This window comes from Solanum lycopersicum, chromosome 3 (genome assembly GCF_036512215.1).
Source record: "Solanum lycopersicum chromosome 3, SLM_r2.1".
In the NCBI taxonomy this organism is placed as follows: Eukaryota; Viridiplantae; Streptophyta; class Magnoliopsida; order Solanales; family Solanaceae; genus Solanum; species Solanum lycopersicum.
Genome location: NC_090802.1, coordinates 36,357,123 through 36,374,900, shown reverse-complemented (window position 1 = coordinate 36,374,900; position 17,778 = coordinate 36,357,123). Strand labels below are relative to the sequence as shown.

The following is a 17,778-nucleotide window of genomic DNA, read 5'->3' as shown; positions in this document are numbered from 1 at the left end:
TAGTCTATTTCATTTTCCTCGAATTTCACGCATCAATCCAGGTAAAATGAGTGACGATTGTTGACACCCAATTTTGACTCTCCCCTAAGATAATTAATTTTTGAGCTTCTTCGATCTTAAACAATAAATAAATAAATAAATAAATTATTATTAGTTTTTATAAAATTTGGAGGAAATAAAAGCTTACTAATCATTTAATTAGCTTTGACAAACTATTTTAAAATAGATTTGGTCACTTTTGGTTTTAGCAATATGAATACACGTTTCATATGAATTTTGTACAACGAGAAATGATTTTACAGATATTTTGAAAAGCATCTCAATGATTTTAATTTCTAGTAAGTATTTTGGCTAAATTAGCTCGGTTAAATTATGGTTATAATTTTGAGCCATTATTTTTTATTTATTTAATTAATTATTTTATCTTGTTTAAAATTGAGAAGCTCCTAATTGATTACATTAGTTCGTTTTGTTTTGATTTTAACTAGATCAAAGTTTGAATTTGATGTGGGTAGTTTAATAGTTCTTTTTAGTAATTTAGAAGACCGATTGTTGCCCTGCATAATTTCCTCAGCAGCCCACTTCCCTCAACGTTTGATCTGGGGCAATTCCCTGAACCAAAATTTTTATTTTATCCGCCCAGTCCATTTCTTTTTGACCCAGTCTGCTTAAACCCGACCCGTTCCCCTTTTCATGCTCCTCAACGACAACAATACTCAGAAGCGTGCAACATCCATCCCAGCACCTAAGTAACAAAACGACAATCCTAGAAGCAATCCAATTGTTTCTCTCGCTTTGGGTACTACTCATTTTTGCGTGTTTCCCCTTTCGCGTGTGATACGTTCCCTTCCCCCTTTGTTCTGTTGTTTCCAACCTCTAGACTGTGTACTCGTACGAACGACAACAACAATAGACGCAGAATCGTCCTTGTGAGCTTGGAGATGGCGCCTGCGGGGCTCCAAGGACGACTGAGTCGATCCCAATTTCTATGCATTTATATAGAGAATTATTTGGGAAATATTTGGATTTTGGGATGAAGTTGAAGTTAAATTTCAAACCTACGGTAAAACTCGATTTTGCCCTCGCCTTTCCCCTCTCAGAATCCGAAAACCCTAATATTTTTCGATAAGTATTCTCTTTCTCACTGGTCTTGGGGGGATTTTTGTAGCGAAAAAAAGAGTGCACAGAGACAGGAATTTTGGGAGAAACTTGCTAAATGCTTGTGATATTCTTCTGTGTAAATAAAGTTCAACGAAAGTTAGGAAGAAATTTTCTTTCAGAATGAAATTCCTTGGCTAAAGCGGAAAGAAATAAAAGCTATAGAAAATATTTAACGTACACTAAGTGTACGAGACAACAATTTCCAGCATTTTGAGTTCATTATCACGCAGAGATTTTCTCACTTGTTGCTTCCGTTCCGATTTTCTCGTGGAAAAGGTTGTTTCCCCTACTCGTTCCGTCCACAGTTCGTTGCCATCAACAAGGTAAACAATTGTGGCCTTCTTTTTCTATTTTTTATTCTAACGAGTGATTGAGCCATGAAATAATTGTTGTTTTCGTTGAGCTGATCTTACCTCATATGTCCAAGCTTATGTTTTCCTCTTCTGAATAGTAATATTCTGAATAGTAAGTTCTGTTTGGAGTAGTCCGACATTATCTATAAGCATGTTTTCTTCACATTTTGGTTTTCGATCGAAAGTAGAAAGGTTTGGGGTCATTTGTGGTGCCGATTTTATTTGTGAATTATTTGTGATTAGGTTTACACAAGATCATTTAATCAATTTAGTTTTGGTTCATTTGAAAAGATGTGATATTTCTATTCCATATCACTATTTAGCTTCGTTTTTAGTTTATTGAAAATTCGATACTGTCTTCTCTTTTGTTGAAATTTTGTTGGTGTTTTGTGATATGTTATGAGGATTTAGATCAAGATTTTACCTTTTTTTTTCACTTGGGTCTTTAAACCAACGAGATGTTCTTAGTATCGTGTAGGCATGTCATACCTGAGACCTACGCTTGGTTACTATTTTCCTTTCTTAGAGTAAATCTTGATATGAATTCATTAGTGCTACATGGGATTGTCCTCTAATGCAAAGTTATGAATTTGTCGTTGAATTATGCATATTTTTATTTTAATTTAGCATGAGATTGGTATATAGGTTGGCAGTAGACCTTATTAATTATTTTAGGCATATTGATATATGTACACTATGAGTCTTCAGAAGTTTGTTTTGAAAGCTTCTTTCCTCTCATCTACTCTAATAAATTATTATGACTATTACTTATGTTTTATTTTAACGTTTGCTATATGAAATCTGTCTTTCTTGTTCCACCCTTTGGCTTAGTGTATCTCCTAGTAAGAATTAATAATATACATAATTATTTTGAGAACACTATCTTCAAATTTAGATTATTTGCTTACTTATGGGGGATTCTTTATTTTATTAAGTTTTACCTACCCTATTAATTGTTAAAAAGTTCACCAACTAATAATTTTTCTGTAATCTCTTGGTAGATAGGAAGGTTTTAGTTAATATGTTTTGAACTCAACATTGGGATTTCATTTTATGAATACGTGTGATAATGCGTCGGTGTTGTTGAATTTTGCCGAGTGTTACTTAAATTTCCATATTTAATTCCTATATTATAAATGGATATTAATCCTTTTCATCATGTTCGCATGTAAAACTCGATCGAGTTCATTATGAACTCACGTTTTCACTTCCATTATTGATGATCCGTAGAGGCTCAACTTCCTTTTGTTCGAGTAAATCAATCCGTATAAGGAGAACATGTTTCAAAATTAAAGAATCTGAAGCGAGTTGAAGAGTTGAAGAAGTTGGGATTAGAAGAACCCATCTTTTTTTTCAGTATATATTTTTATATTTCTTTGCAATGTTCCTAAGCCCTTGTTGTCTTTATTTTTCACCATTTATTATTTATTATGTTTAGTTTAGGACAGGTACAAAGATAAATGGGTCAAAGGCCCACAAGCAGGTGGGTCCAGATACCGGTCAAGGCGAACAGAACCCGGATTCGGACCCAAATCTCTTTCCCCCTCTCTCTTCATGTTTTTATTTATTTGTTTTATTTTGGTATTAGTTTAAGGTTCGAAAACTCCGAATCCCCGCAAAATGGCTTAAATGTTTTATCGGCCTAAAATCAATAATTTTTGCAAAATAAATTTCTTAGATAAATAAGTTAATATTTTAGACTCTCTATTATTCTAATCACTTTTCGAATCAAGTTAAAATGACTTTTAGCCAAACTAAGTTAGTTGTCGGAAAACCGCAATTAGGCGGATATTTTAGGTGTCTAGCACCTTCCTAAAATATTAATGTGAATCCTTGCACCCATAAAATGTTTTCAATCGACTTTATCTATTAAGTCTTTTGAAAACATAGTTTCTTGATTTTTCTTAAAAATTAAGTGGCGACTCAAAAAGTAGAAAACTCGCCAAAAAAATAATGTTTTTCCTTTTCCTAATAGAACACCCTCTTTGCAACAACCGACTCAACCATCGGGGTAGACACCATAAAAGCAATTTCACATTCCAACATTCACTAAGATAACCCTTTCCACACTTGGCACAAGTAGGATTCTTGTTCGGTGAACTAGTATCCCTTCCCTTCTTAGGCCTAAGGTTAGACACCCTATCATCATAAGATTTAAAGAACTTGGAAGGAACTTTATTAGACACCACTTCTTAAATCTAGGCTTGTCTTGAATCTCAAGCCTACCCTTTGAAGAACCACCATCAAATGATCTTGCCCTCTTGGCATCGCTACTCTTCCTCTTATCTCTTACCTCTTCCACTTGTTGAGAATTAACCATGAGACGAGAAATTTTCATACGGTCATGTAGCATAGCCGAATGACATTCCTCTTGCAAGTCATCGGACACTCCTATCACAAAGCGATTCATTTCATCTCTAAGGTTGGAAACCAAATAAGGAGCATATTTTGACAATTAAGTGAATTTTAAGGAGTATTCAAGCACACTCATACCTCTTTGATGAAGGTTGATGAACTCCACCACTTTAGCTTCCCGCTTCTCCCTAGGGAAGAATGTATCAAGAAAAGCCTTGTTGAACACCCTTCCCAAGTCACCAGTCCACCCCTTAACGACATATTGTCCCTCCATTAGACATACAAAGTTTGGGCCACACCTTTGAGTTGGTAAGTAGCTAACTCAGCCTTCTTACTAGTAGTCAACCCCATAGCATAGAGGATCTTGTAGATTTCTTCAATGAACTCATGCTGGTCTTCTTTAACCTTGGACCCATAGAAAGTAGGGGGATTCATCCTTGTAAAATCCCTTAGACGAGAGGCCATGGTAGCAACTTGTTGGTTTGCTCGAGGTACAACCTCCCGATTAGCTTGAGTCGTCATGGCTTGAGTTTGAGTAGTGGGGCCTTGAGCTTGGGTAGTAATGGCTTGGGCCATTTGGAAAAGAGCAGCCTTTATGGCACCATCCGTCAAAGGAGGATATACCAGAGCTTGGTCATCATTAACATCTTCTTCAAGAGGAGGAACTTGATCACCACTGGGAGGAACTCCCGCATTGGCAATCTCTTCCTCAAGTCTTCGTGCCCCATTCCTTCTAGTATTGATTGCCTATAATCACAATAAGAGGATTAGATGCAAAACAACAAAGTGCTAACACTCTAGAGGCACGATATTGGACTTCCAAGAAAGTGAGAATTTCCTAATCATCATATAGATTCCTATCCCTAAGTATGGTGCGCTTCACAATTATGTACAAATCTACATAGACGTGGTTGAGAGAGACATCAACTCAAAGATATTCAACCTAATTGATCATTTGTAATAATCAATTGGTAGTTCAAGCTAATAATATTAAATGTAATAGTGTGTCACTTTTACCACTTTTTATAATTGATAATTTGTATAATTAAGGTAAAAACAATAATGTTTAAAACAAAAAAAGAAATAAAAAGCAGAAGACGAGAACATCAAAAGATGACGTGGAATGAGACCTATTTGAAACGGTTTTGCATCAGATAAACTTCATGCAGATTGATTTTTATGCGAGAGTTTATATTAATGTTATTTTGTTAAATATGATATTGAAGATGGATGTACATATTGTTAATGTTGGAAAACGGGGGGGATAAACATTAAATGTAATAGACTAAGAAAGAATTCTTTAATGATTACTAAAAAACAAAATAAAGGTGCAATTTAATAGAGTTTTTCGGATTAACATATATAGGAATTATGGGGCGTGATTTGAAGTGCTAGAAAAGTTAATTAACAATAAGGTGGTTAAAGGGTTAGTTCGTGGTTCTTTTCGCTGATGTTGTAATCAGTGACTTTAACTTTGAATACTATAATGTTATTATCACATTGTAAACTAAGTTGTGAATACATTGAGATAGAAAATTAAATATTAGGTATATTATATTATATGAATTACATTAAAGTTATATTAAATGGAGGAATAAGATTTATTATTAGACTTGAATTTTAGGAAATTGATTATGAAATTGGGTGAGTTTTGGATCTAGGTTAGACATATAGTAGCATGAGTGTTTATAGATTCATTAACTTACAATTATGCATATATATTTGATAGATTGGAAAGTTTTAGAAGCATTGAGGAAAAGAAAAGTATTGGAAAAGTAGCTTGCTTGACTTCGCTTCTTCAGTGGAGGTAGGTTATGATTTATTCTATTTGATAAATAGACTCTTAATAGTGATTCATATGAATTAAATAATATCGTAAAGTCCTATATATACTTGGTTGTGTGGCTTGGTTATATGGTTTGTGATTGGTCTGAAATTCTGGGACCGTGGAATTTATAATCTTGAACCCTCTATCGAAGTGATACCTTGAATAAAGAAGGCTTGATAAAATATTGTCAATGAATTTGAAAGTGGTAATAATAAATGATAAATTAATTTTATTATTGGATCGGTGTGTCACGTTCTAACACAATATTCTTGGATTGGGTGCCACGTTCCAACATGGTATTATCACATTCCGACACGGTACTCTTGGATCGAAGTGTCACATTCTGATGCGGCATTATTGAATCGGAGTGTCACGTTTCAACATGGTATTCTTGGATCAGAGTGTCATGTTCCGGCACAATATAATTAGATCGGAGTGTCACGTTCCAACACGGTAACATTAAAGGAAAAATATATTGAATTAACTTAATGTACTCAATCTCAAAGAACTCATTTCTCAAATGAACATGGTGGGGAGGCATGAGTCCCCATATTTGTTCCTGACATTGTGATTGTTGCATTCTTACTTTAGTGGTATTTTCACTGGTTCATATTGTGTATTGCTTGTCACCTGCTAAATGTCATAGTTGATTTTAAACTATTATTCATTGTATATTAGTTTCTATTTTGGTTGGCTGATGATACCTTCATTTTTCCCCATTCTAAGTCCTACTTGTGTTTTTCTTTTTAATCCTTTTATGGAGTGCAGTGAGTATACCAACGACTTTGACTTGCCCTCAGCTCTAATCAGTCTCAACACATCAGATTCAAGGGTAAGCTATTCATTCGAACTTGTGTTAGATTTTCTCGGTTATGCCCTTATCTCTTTATCAAAGTGATGTCTTGAATAAAGAAGGCTTGATGAAATAATGTTAATAAAATAAAAAATGACATTAAATAATGATGAATTAACATATTGTTGGATCGAGTTCCACGAGCCGACTCGATATATTTGGATTGGGTGGCATGAGTCAGCACGATATATTTGGTTTGAGTGCGACAAGCCGTCACGATATATTTGAATCGGATGCCACGAGCCGACATGATGTTATTGGATCGAGTCTTACATTTTAGCATGGTGACGTGAAAAGAAAACATATCAATTAAAATATTCCCAAAAGAATGTGGTCTGGAGGCATGAGTCCTCATGTGTGTTCCTGATATTGTGGATTGATTAGCAACTTGTTTCATTGTTATTGTCATTTGTTCATATTGCTTGTTGCGTTCCACCTGGTAAGTGCTATAGTTGATTTCATGCTATTTTTTATGCATATTAGTTTCAATATTGAGTTGATCGGTGAATCTACTCAGTACATGTTCTCCTCTAAGGACCATATTTGTATTTTATTTCGTTTTCCTTTTTTGGAATGCAACCAATATGCATAAAAAATAACATTGTTATAGTGCACGAAGGAATAACATGAAACCTAACCAGTCATCAACACATCAGGTTTCGGGGATGATATATTCATTCTAGCCCATGTGTGAATTCTTTCATCCATGGGTAACATGAAATCAAGAAACTAAGAACAAACTTCCTTGGATTAAACTTTAATGGGTCAAATTCAAATTCCAAACTGTAAAACCCCAAAAGATAAATAAGTGTTCTTAGAATATCCCAAAAGACTTTTTTCAACTCTCTCAAAATGGAACTCTTTATAATTATATCAGCTGTGCTATTTATACTTTTTCAAAATTTAGCTAAACAAACCACTTTCGACTGCTTCGACGACACTAGTCTGGCTCGCCAAATTGGCTCGGTAAATCATCCTATGCTCCTTAGCTCTTCTTGTGATGCTCTAGGCTTTAGGTGTTTGAACCGAATTGGCGAACTCAATTGATTCGACCTTTCACATTCAGCGAATTACCTAATATCAGTTTGGTTCACCTTTCGAGCATTAAATCTTTGCACTGCACATTATTATTATTATTATTATTATTATTATTATTATTATTATTATTATTATTATTATTATTTTATAGCGATACATTAATTTAAAATTTTTAATTAATACTAATAATTTATTTGATATTTTTGAAGTAAAATATTTTGTTCATATGGAGTGTCATGTGACAATCTTAATCATATATTTATATAAAAGAGAACCATAGGCCCGCCTATGTGGCGCCACTAAGAGAACAAATTTCTTTAAATTTTTTTCATTCTAAAACTAGCCTTCCTCTTTAATGAAAAGATGTGACTTTTATGAAAAGTTGCAACTTTTGTTAAAATTTGTGACTTTTATGAAAAGTTATGACTTGAACAAAATTTGTAACTTTTATGAAAAGTTGTGAATTTAATGAAGAGTTGCGACTTAATCAAAATTTGCGACTTTTATGAAAGGTTGTAAACTTTCGAAAGGTTTGTAACCTTTTCAAATATTTGTAACCTTTTATATAAGACACAATAAAGATTTGTTCGCACTACCCTTTATTGCCTATAAATAGTGAGATTTTCTCTCATTTTAAACCACAAAAATTCTGATCTTCTTCTTCTACATGAGTAAAATTAAATATTTGTGTACTTTGCTCCTGTTGAGTAACTTACTAACACCATTATTTTTTCATCAATAAGTTGGTGAATAAAATCATTCATCCTGAGAGGATGTAATTCTTTAAACCTCTTGTATTGGAGGGAGAATAGTTTTCTTAAAGGAGACATTGTGCATTAAGTGGACTCAATTTTTTTCTTTTATTTCATTATATCTTTATCTATTTTGGTGTGTTTTATTTCACTCAAAATTTTATGCTTATGATAATAATTATTGTTTTTAGTACATATTTTTAACTCTATTGTTTATGTTTCTGCAAAGTTATTGTCTCCGGTTAGATTACGTATATTCATTGTGCAAAAAATAATTATTGTACTCAGTTCCAAGAATTGATGGGTTGATATTCTATATTAAAATATATAATTTAAAAGTACAATATATATAACCTTACATATTATCTATTTTTACATATATATGAAATTTCTCACTTATCAATTGAAGAAATTCATTACGCAAGTTCAAAAATTATAATTGTTTTCACGTTCAACCGTAATTTATTTTTTAAATATTTTAATATTTTTGAATTTTCTCTGTAACAACCCTAAAAATGGATATGCTAAGTAATGCTTAATGTGTCTAGAATGCCAACGATTAGACCGTGTTCACACGTTTTGATGCACGTAGAACTAGACCTCAGAACCCTTGCTACATCCAAGACAACTAACTTGGGGAGTTAGTTGAGCTAGTAAATGTTGGGTCAAACAATGTAGGGCTCTCGAATACGAAGATTTATTTGAAGGAGTCTTTACCGGACTTAAAAAGGGGAAATCTTAGGTTTGGAGGGTCTAGGGGTAAAATGCTATTTTTTTCAGGCTAAGGGTAGTATCGTAATTACCCTAAATATATAATTAATTATTTAATTAATAAGGTGGACGGGATTTTTGAAGAGAGAGGGCCGAAATCGGGCTCTTGAAGTGAAGTCTTGCTCCACCCGGGTTAGAACCTAGGTGGAAGCAATGAATTAAATTGTTTTTAATTTAAGTTGGTAAATTAATGTAACTAATTTATATTTATTAGTTATTAGCTGATTTAAAATAAAAGGAAATCATTTTTTTAATCATATATTATTATAAGTGGGAAGATTTAAGTTCAAAGTTAGATTACGAAAATGTCCTTCACCCATTTTTTAAATTAAAAAAGTATTTTACTATTTTTTAAAATTAAATCAATAATAACAATTAAACTTGACCAATACATGATTAGATGTTACAAATTATCATTTTCCCTTTCTCAATGAATTTGATTGTTAAACCTTTTATGTTCTACCATTATACACATTCATTCAAACCCTTTCTTCTACTTAATTTCTCCCTGGATAAATATATTAATCCACTGCACCTTCTGTTTCATAATCTAACAGTTCTTATATAATATTTTTTTATTGGTCATTATTTTTCTTTTTGATTCGTGCCTTCGTTCATTTTTTTATTTTCATGATTGTTGGAAAAACACATCATCTAATAGTTCTCATGTAATATTTTTTTATTAGTCACTACTTTTCTTATTTGTTTGTGCCCTTCATTCATCTTTTTATTTTAATGATAGTCAGAGTATTTATATTCGAAGAAACTTAAGCCTCGGGACTTAGAATTTTTGTGTGATGATTCTAATTGGTAAAAATATATTTCTATCTTTACAAGTTGTTCATTATCCCCCTAAATTTTTTTTTTAATATTTAAGTTTTAGGCAGAAATTAAACACTAGAAAGAGTTTATTTTATATGCACAAAAACACATATAGGAGTACTTCAGACAATGTTGAGCAATTTTATATCAACAAGAGATGGTCTTATATAAATTATAATAGTAACAAAGGTCAAACGTGCAAAGGCACAATTCCAGAACTAGTAATTAAATAAAACCTTATTTGACTAAGTCCTAAACTAGACTCCAAAACCTAAGAGAACTCTTCTCTCCCACGCTCATCTTTCTCTCTCTCTCTCATGTCTCTATCACTCTCACTCACGTTTTTCTCTACCAAATAACATAAAAAAATAGTAAGTAAACCAAAGTTCTTCACACTTGAAGAACTCACAACAAAAATTATAAACAAACAACTAATCAAACATGTTAGGCAAAGAGAGGGTTTTTCAGTCAAGTTGGTGTTGAAGCTCTTGGATTTGGACGTGTGTTTGGAGGGGTTCTTTTGGCAGCAAGTCGAGGTTTGAACGTCAAAAAGGTATAGGTTTTCTTCTCTCTTGGTCCCTTTCCCAAGAGACCCCTTAAGATTCAGATGAATCTATTTCAAAAACTAGGATTGTTTCCCGTTGCATGTCCCTGTCACTAGCTTCCATCGAACCATAGGTTGGTTATGTTTGCTGGTAGAAAACTAGGTATGCAACGTGTTTTCGTGATGATTATGTGTTTATATGTATGTTTGGAATTATGTGACTTATGTTGATGTTTCCGAAGATGTAACTACGTGTGTATGTGTGTGCTGTCGTGGCTATTGTCATGGTTTAGGACTTGAAATGGCATGATAATTTTTTATACTTCATGTACACATGTTGATGTAAATGTGATGTTCATATGAGTTGAAATGTGGCTGATTTGAGGGATAATGTCTTGTCTAAACGAATCCATGAAAATGCACCTAAAACGTTCTGAATGCACTACGAAATTCTCCTAAGAACTAAGGTATAACTTGATGAAAGGATGCTGAAAAATTAAAAGAAAATTTCTAGCTTCTAGTGATGAATTTCGATCAGCAAAGAGGGTTCAGAATGTTGAAAAAAAAGTGAATTAAAACAAGTGAGGTTATGGAGGATTCAACCCGTGACCTCACCATGTTAAAAACCATGAAAATAAAGAAGTAAAATGAAATGTGGTGAAGGGGATTCGAACCATGGTATTGGATGGAAAATGTAACTTAAAAAAAATATGAAATGAAAGGAAGGAGTAGAATAAGAATAAAAATAAAGAGAGGTTGTGGGGGTTTGATCCCACAACCTCATAGTCAACTCGAAATAGACAATGAGAAATTGATAAAAAGATAAATAAAAGGGGATGTGGGGTTTTATCCCACAACCCCTTGGCCAAGTAAAAGGTAATTCAAAGGAGAAAAAAAAGAGGAAACATTGATTTTGGGGCTCGATCTAGTGTCCCAATGTCACGTGGACCAAAATACAATAAATGAAAAAATGTAAGTGTTGTCTTAGGGATTCGAAATTGGGTTACCTTGCCCAAATTCCGTATAGATGCATAAGTCAAACATGAATTAAATCATCAAGAATAATGCTGCCTCTAAGATCGAAATTGAGATCTTGGCATACATACAAGAATCTTAAGACTTGTACTGCATAATCTTAGGAAGATATGAATCACTTAAACGAACTATGAATGAAGTCTCATGGCTTGTATGCATAGACCTATAAGTCTAGCATACGTTTAAAAATAAGTGAACCTAAGATATATGTAATGTAATGATGTAATCCTAGAAGGGTTATGTATGAGTGCTAAACACACTAAATGGCCAAGTGCATTCGCATACGATGAAATGATTATTATGTAAATGATGAAACCCTCAAAGGGTTAAGTAAGAGTGTGAAACACATAAATGGCCAACTGCATTGACATATGATGAAATGAACATTCACATAAAAAGGGTAAGTAATTATGAAGAGAAAATGTGCTAATGATGAATGTGGTGACAAGGATATGAGAATAATGTAAAATATGAGAGCAATGTCAAATGAGCCTAAGTAAATGTTACCAAAACGTACTCACCTATAAGAGTGTAAAGTCAATGAAGAGACCAGTCTCTATGAACACTCTAATGAAAGTATTGAGATTAACACACTTAATACTAATGATGAGATGAGAAATCATCTATTGAGCTATGATGTCCTCATACTAGAAGCCAGCTTCCATGACGTATGAGTTGAATGTAATGGAACTTTATACTGAGCACCGATAGACTAGCTATGAGCGGTGATGCCTTCTTTCGGGAAGGACGAAGGTTCACGTAACTCTCATGAGATGAGACTATCCGGCATGCCGGGTATGGGTCTCTTTATATCTCCTAGTCTTTGAACTTATATTGCCAATATAAGGATCTGGAGGGGTTCAATTCACATGTACGCTAGCATGTTTTGGGTCACTTTGGCCGGTGATTCCACCTCTTTCGGTGTGGAGTTTCATGACACTGGATTTCATGATTCTCATATGCTCTATGTTGGTTAAAGTTAAAATTCCCAATGAATGAATGAGCCAGCCTCAAATGATGCACGTAATGAAACGAATGATACCAAAGATGTTAGGATAGGATAATCAAGAGGTGAGTTAGACTCAAGTAATGACATTAGGACATTCTTGGTCATTGAACAATGAACCCGATGAAAGTCTTAAACTACATCCTAGATATAGCTGGTGTTTTCAATGGCCGATGAATGAAATGAAATGAAGTACGTATAAATGAAAGAAGTAGACTCTATGTTTCCTAAAGCAGACTCCCTAGTTGAGGTCCTATATGTTGAGCCCTCATTTTGGGAAATCTTAATGTAAATTCTATGATTTCAAGGTCTCATGGCATACGAATAAATGATATGAACAACGTTATGTGTTATATGAATTATGATATGTGCTATGTGTACGTTGTTGTGTGCTATGTGCAAAATGATAAGTATGATGATGCATGTTACTCTCATGGAATGACTTTCCTAATCCAAATTTGGAAAGCTCACTCACTTTCCTAATCCAAATTTGGAAAGCTCACTAACTTTCCTAATACCAATTTGGCAAGTCCACTGACTTGACTTTCCATAACCATGTTGTTAGGAAAGAACTATTCTTACTCATGCATGTCCTTGGTGTGTGCTTGCATATACCTATACTTAGTACAAGTGTGTACTAACCCTATAAAACTCTACAATTTTAGTTGCAGGCAGAGGTGGACGCTAGAGATACATGTTGACGCTGAAACTATCCGGACGTGGGGCATCCATCCGGACTTGGTAGGCCCTCATGCTTTCGAGGATGCTTTCCCATTATATTCTAACTTAGTTATATGATTGAGCTAGTGGAGTATGTTCCACTAGCGTTTCTTTCCGCTTTTGTTCAGACATTGTATTGGTGCCATTTTGGCAAGTATACATTTAGTTTTATATTGAACTATTTTTTTTCATTTGATGATCTTAATGTTAGAAGGTTGATGGTGAAAGATAATGAATCTAATATAATGATTAGTATGTATGTTAAGAAACAATAAGTTTCAAATCTTTCGCTAAAATTAACCTAGACGAAGTAAGAATAACGTAAATAGGCTTGTCTGTGACCTCTTAGAGGTCAACGACACCGGTCTCTTCTGGGGTTTAAATTTCGGTCGCGAAATTCTCCTAAGAAATATATCATAATTGTATAATCTTTGCAACTTAAATGTTTATTTTTATTAGGGAGTGCCTTTGTAGATATATGTACACTTATTTTCTTCTTTCTTTTTCTTTTAATATTAATTAAAGAACGAATGATTTATTATCTGGTGATTAATTCGTTCACTAGAGGTTCTTGAATTATAAAATAATGACAAATAATTAAATTCATGTTGAAATATTGCTAATATTTTTTAAGAACCTATTTTTCCATTATTATTTATGTATTGATATTAGAAAAAAAATTTGCAAGTTCAATTAAATTATTATTTATGATCACGTGAAGCGCGGATAAATTACCTAGTATAATATAAATAAAAATCATAGACAAGGTGATGTGGCACCTCTCTATGATCTCCACATATATTTATCTTTTTTCTCATTTTCTTGGCTTTTCTTCTTATTTAAATTAATTATTGTATTGCAAAAATCATTATTTAATTTATTACAATAAGTATTATATTAATGGAAAAACATTTACAACAAAGATTCTTCACATGCCAACTTACAAAGAGTAATTATTCATAATTTATACCTCTCTAATTTCTATTATTAATAAAAAAAAATTAATTTTTTGTACTTCTTCTAATTAAAATTACAAAAGAAAAATATTTTTAAAATATTTTAAGTATTTATCTTTATTATTTAAATTATATAAAATGTATATTACTATTTAGCTTTTTTCTCCCTTTTTTGATTTTTTTCATTCATGTTTTTATTAATTAATTTATTAAAAAATTAACAAATACAATCTTACTTATTACATATAATTATATCACATAAAAGTTACCAAAAAAAACCTCCATCTATTTAAATTCTCTAATTATATAAGATGTCTTCTCAACTTCCTTCTACTTAATTCTCATTTATAAATAACAATCATCTATGGTGTTGTTGCATGTCCATTTCTATTTTCTCCAACTTCATATTGTTAATTTTTTTTTTTAGCTTTATGACGATTATAGATATATTATTTAGAATTTCTTCTTGTGTTACAATAGCCAAGCAAAAGTTTATCGAGATGAAGAAGAAAGTTTATAGGTGGTGTAAGATTCATCAAAAGAGACGATCAAAATTAATTTGCTACAAGTTATCGAAATGAAGAAGAAAATTTAATGGTGGTGGGAGATTCATCAAGAGTTGATTAGAGTAAAATTTGAAAAGGAGAAATTTTAATCATTTACAAATACATAGATGCACTTATTGTTGTTTATATAATTTTTCAATTAATTATTTATCCATCAAGATATGTACCCTTCAAAAACAAGATTATATTACAAAGCACACTTTTTTGTATCAAGGACAACATGATCTTCCACGGATTATTTTGTTGCTTAAAGAAAACTTTTGATATTTTCATTATATAAACTTTTGTCTTTGAATGTACAATCCATATTCTATATTGAGATATATTATGTATATAACATGTTAATATGACATAATTTCTCGATCAAGAATATTCCATCATCTTTTGTTTTGCTTTATCCGCTTCTTTTCATTCTAATTTAGATGGTATAACACATTAGTTTTTTTTGTGAATTTTGAATTGACTAAAAAGGAGATGAGTTCCCCTCCATTAAGTTTTTATTTCGTATTTGTTAACACTTGTGTAAAATTAGTCTATATATGATTGTCGGACTCAAATTTCACAAAATATTTAACTCTTCTAATTTGATGAAATTTCTCAGAATGAACCAAGTTTGTTATGTCAGTATTCAATTACAATAAACATATTATCTTAAGTTACAAAGAAAATTGATATTTGCTTAAGTTGATTATGAAAGTGAAAAGATGAGTTTACTCTCTTCATTAATTAATTTGTTTGTTAACTAAAAAAATTATAATGTTTATTACAAATTATTATATCTCATAAATTACAAAAATATTTGTTTATTCACTTTTTCTACTAAAATGGCATATCTCCTCAACTCCTTTCTACGATTCTATTCATTACCTCTACTTTTAGTTTTCCCAAAATATAATGGATTTAGATTTTAGTCTATCATTTACACATCAACTATTCAAGATTTGCACGTAGAACATTTTCATGAATGCAAATATTTTTCTTTATTTTTTGTTGTAAACTTTTGGTAACAAGACATACTCTTCTTTTGTTTAAAATTAATAAGGAAATCTACTATGTTGCGTTGTTCTTTTTATTAGCGGATTGATCCATCTCACGACCTACAATTCTTTTTATCTATTTATATTTTGTGCTAAATAAACATGTCTCCTCAATTCTTTTTAACTTAATTATTTATCTCTCTTTTTAAGACTTTTCATTTTTCATTCATTTACATCATACATTAAATTTACTCAAAATTAAGTCATTTGACTATTTCATAAATGAGTATTCTAAATAACTTTAAAAATAAATGATTTATTTTCCTTATGATGTTATATACATATTCTGTATTTAAAATTTTATTTATTTTATAACTATTTAACATTGTAAATGAGGACAAAAATGAAAGAATTTTTCAACATCTCTCTTAAACTTGGAACAATTCTCTTATTTTGAACTATGAAAAAAGACTCATTTCACTTATTTTGACATAGAGGGAGTATGTACTATTTATTAAAACTCGAGATTTTTAAAGTTTTGTGCTAAATTAATGAAATATATATTTTTTATTTTCTATCTTTTTAGTAATTAAATAAAATGACCACAACAAAACACACAAAATACACACTAAAATGAATTGAAGTATTATTTTAGTGGAATATATTGAGTAAACAAAGATATTTTTTTTTAATTTGTGTGAAGATGAAAAAAAATTATAAGTAATTTCAATATGATATAATAACAAACAACAGCAGAAACTCTTATATACAAAAAGTCCTACTTATTCGTATTCTCCCATTCTTTGCTTTTTTGTCATTATTTAAATTATGATTTCTCTAAATAATTATACATTTAGTGAGTTTTGTAACTCCTCAAGAGTTAAAATATTCACTATTTATTATTTGTATTATTATTCTTTGATAAAAAAAAAAAAATGACTATAATTTTGTATCAAGTTGTTTGTTGAAATATTTATATTGATTGCTTTTATATTTTATTATTACGATTTTTTATATTTATATATTATTTGATTAAAATAGTTAGTCGTTCTTTCCTTTGTATTACTATTGACATGCTTTTTTGTTAATTTTCATTTTTTAACTTGCACAATTTTTTTAAAAAATAAAAAGTTTTATAAAAGATTATGTACCTAACAAGTATGTTTTTTTGTTAAATAAATCATATTGAGTAACTATATTTAAAAAAGTCTAAGTTCAATTGTTCCTTATATAAAAATAAGCATCCATACTTAAAAAAACGAGGATGACAGATTATTTACGTCTCATTTGATGATCCACGACAAATAGAAAATTAAGCAGAAAATTAAGTTAGCATTTTTTTCAATATATAAAACATGTTCTTTAACCCTAACAAAATAATACAAAAATAATATCTTATAAATTGAAATAATTATTATAAACATTTTATAGATTTTACTAAGTATTTGATAGTATTCTTCTTTTTTAACGTGCTAATTTATAAAAGAACTTATTTTTAAAATAGTTATTACGATCGGGAAAAGCGCGAACGTGTTAACTAGTTTTTAAAATAAAAGAGAATGTCTATACATACCATCAAGAGAGTGAAATAAAAGAGAAATGTTATCAATTCAATGAGTGATAGTTTAAAAATAAAACTCACTCTAAATAATTTAGATATCAAACTCAATGAAAAAGACAATTCAGGTGTATTTTTGACGTTTTACTCACATAATATGATTCGTTTCTTTGTATGTCACATTTTTAGTTTTCATTTGCATTAAAAAAAAACTAAGGGCCTATTCGGAAGAATATCCTAGTAATTGAATTTGGTGTAATTACATTGTCTTGTCCTGCTTGGAAGGATAGGTAATTACTTGGTCAGTAGGTAATTAGTGTAATTGGCATAGAATAATTACACTCTACAGTTCACAGGCAGATGGTGAGATTTGCTGGTAATTACATGGTGTAATTACCATCTGATTACTTTTTAATTTATATTTTTGTTTTGATTTTTATTTACTTCTATTATTTTAAGTTGTTTTTTATTTTTATTATTCTA

General features: G+C 31.1%; 1 long non-coding RNA gene across 1 annotated transcript; it reads left to right on the top strand.

Annotated features, from left to right (window-relative positions):
• Nucleotides 1-530: 530 nt before the first annotated feature.
• On the top strand, nucleotides 531-13,429 carry LOC101247109 (uncharacterized). The gene is made up of 3 exons (XR_182553.5): nucleotides 531-1,484; nucleotides 6,466-6,529; nucleotides 13,184-13,429. It is a non-coding gene; the product is annotated as an uncharacterized lncRNA (long non-coding RNA).
• The last annotated feature ends 4,349 nt before the right edge of the window (nucleotides 13,430-17,778 follow it).